Source organism: Vicia villosa, linkage group LG7 (assembly GCF_029867415.1).
Source record: "Vicia villosa cultivar HV-30 ecotype Madison, WI linkage group LG7, Vvil1.0, whole genome shotgun sequence".
Lineage (NCBI taxonomy): Eukaryota > Viridiplantae > Streptophyta > Magnoliopsida > Fabales > Fabaceae > Vicia > Vicia villosa.
Window position 1 is genome coordinate 22274400 of NC_081186.1, and position 2749 is coordinate 22277148.

A 2749-nucleotide genomic window follows, 5' to 3' on the forward strand; every position below is an offset into this window, starting at 1 on the left:
CTTGGGCCTGCGCCCTATTGCTATTCACCCCATGGTATTCAGCATGCACCCCCTTCAATTCATATCATTTTAGAATTTAATTCTTAATTGGTTCTTTTGCTATTTTCTTTTTAGTAATTAAACTAATTTTTTCCACTAATTCTTAGATTCTAAACTCAATTTTCTTATAAAAAATAATCACTAAAAAATATTAGTTTAGGCTTGTATTTTAATTCTTTTGCTTGATTAGAATTCTTGTTCTTTGTCATATAAAAATCAATAAAAATAATAGTCCTTTAATTCACTTTTGGTACTATATTTTGCATCATTTACTTCCATGTTTTGTACCATATTTCAAGTCTTTCTTTTAGTCATTTTTGCACTATTTTGTATCATTGTTTACTTGTAATTTTTACTTGTAATTTTGATCTTTGCTTGTGCGTGTAATCTCATTCCTTTAGATTTAGGACCTGTAATCTTCATAATATTAGGCTTAGTCTTTTCCCTTAAAATCTTACCACTTAGGTATAATCATAACATTAGGCTAGTTATTCATTTTAGGCTAGTCTTCTTCTTTTTTCTTTTTCGACATTAAAACATTAACAAATAGAGATACAAATCACATTAAGAAAGTGATAGAGAAATGAGTGGGATTTATTCCCTAATCTGTTTCTCAATCACTTAGTGGCATAGAAATGAGTGGGATTCATTCCCTAATCTGTTTCTCGGTCACTACTTAATGGGAGAGAAATGAGTGGGATTCATTCCCTAATCTGTTTCTCGAACATTAACTAATGGGATAGAAATGAGTGGGATTCATTCCCTAATCTGTTTCTCGAACATTACATAATGGGATAGAAGTGAGTGGGATTCATTCCCTAATCTTCTTCTCGATCATTATACATTTTATGTGATTCGAATCGCAAAGTAAATTCCCTTAAAAAAAACACTCAACCAAAAACATTTAAAACACTTAATAAAGGCTCAGACCTAAACAAAGTAATGAAGTGGTGCGAAGCCTTGTATTGGGTTTTGTTCATCATGAAGTTACATAAAAAACACAAACCAACTTTCTCTCTTCTCTTTCTTGCCTCCGAGGCATTCTTTCTCTTGCCTTCAGGGCATTCTTTCTCCTAATCGGACACGTTATTTCCGCTCCATTCCCAGCTTAAGACTCCAGAGGTCGAGCAGCGGAGTGCGAATGTAACTGTTCAACTAAAAAACACAAAAACAAACAAAACTAAAGAGCCGAACTACGGCGCTCTGATTCCTGAAAAGGATACGTAGGCATTAGGTCGCGGGGCCTAAGCGAGCACAACTATTTATAAACCTTATTTTCCCCGTGTTTCTTTTCATTCATTTGCATGCATTCCCTTAGTAATTAAGTTTTAGATTTATACACCCTTAGAATAGAACAAACATAAGTGGATCCTGTGGAGTACCACAGACGTGAGGGGTGCTAGCACCTTCCCCTTGCGTAACCGACTCCCGTACCCTATCTCTGGTCGAAAGACCTCGTTCTTTTATTTTAGGTGTTCTGATATTCCTTTCCCTTATGGGATAAATATATTGGTGGCGACTCTGTTCACATTTCGCGAGCGTGCGACAGGATCTATGGGTCCATCGTAATTCGTTCCACTTCGTAGTGTTATCGCCTTCGCATGTCCTTTAGGATTGGGTTGAGGTTGAGCAGGAAACGTGCCAGCAGGGGCAGCAGTAGGTGCTTGTTGTTGAGCTACTTGTGAGATTTGAGTTTCTAGCATTTTGTTATGCGTAGCTAAGGCATCTACTTTGTTCGATAGTTGTTTTAGTTGCTCGCTATTGTGGATGTTTTGATTTAGGAAGTCCTTATTGGTTTGTTGTTGGGAAGCTATAAAATTCTCCATCATGATTTCTAGATTTGACTTCCTAGGGGTGTTTTGAGCAGCTACAGGCGCTTTTTGGTAGCCAGGTGGTACAGCAGGTGCTTGTCCAGGTGCGTACAACGCATTGTTGTTCTTATAAGAAAAGTTCGGATGGTTTTTCCATCCAGGGTTGTACGTGCTAGAATAAGGGTTTCCTTGAGCATAGTTTACTTGATCAGATGGGACTCCAGTCAAGAGTTGACATTCAGCAACTACATGTCCAGTCAATCCACAAATCTCGCAGTTAGGTGTTACAGCGGCAGCGGTGGCTGAAGGAGTGATGGTTAAGTTCTCGATCTTTTGAGTTAAAGCGTCTACTTTAGCGTTAACGCGGTCTATACCACTTATTTCGTACATTCCTCCTTTGGTTTGGGCTTTCTCTAGAGCGGCTCGTTCTCCACCCCATTGGTAATGGTTTTGTGCCATGTTCTCTATGAGTTTGTATGCTTCATCATGGGGTTTGTCCATTAATGCTCCGCCAGCAGCGGCATCTATAGTCATTTTAGTGTTATATAAGAGACCACCATAGAAAGTATGGATGATCAGCCATGGTTCGAGTCCATGATGAGGGCATATTCTAAGCATGTCCTTGTAACGTTCCCAAGCTTCGAAGAGTGATTCGTTATCTTTCTGGGTAAATCCGTTGATTTGACCTCTAAGCATAGCAGTTTTGCTAGGCGGAAAGTATCTCGCTAAGAATACTCTCTTCAATTCGTCCCACGTAGTTATGGAATTGGAAGGCAGGGATTGAAGCCACGCTCTCGCTCTATCTCTCAAGGAGAAAAGGAAAAGGCGTAATCGAATAGCTTCGGAACTAACGTTGTTGGCTTTGATAGTGTCGGCGTATTGCACGAACACAGATAAAT

At 39.0% G+C, this 2749-nt stretch overlaps 1 non-coding gene across 1 annotated transcript; it reads left to right on the forward strand.

Moving 5' to 3' along the window:
• The first annotated feature begins 2439 nt into the window (after positions 1–2439).
• LOC131621129 (small nucleolar RNA R71) lies at positions 2440–2546 on the forward strand. The gene has a single exon (XR_009289459.1). It is a non-coding gene; the product is annotated as a small nucleolar RNA R71 (small nucleolar RNA).
• The last annotated feature ends 203 nt before the right edge of the window (positions 2547–2749 follow it).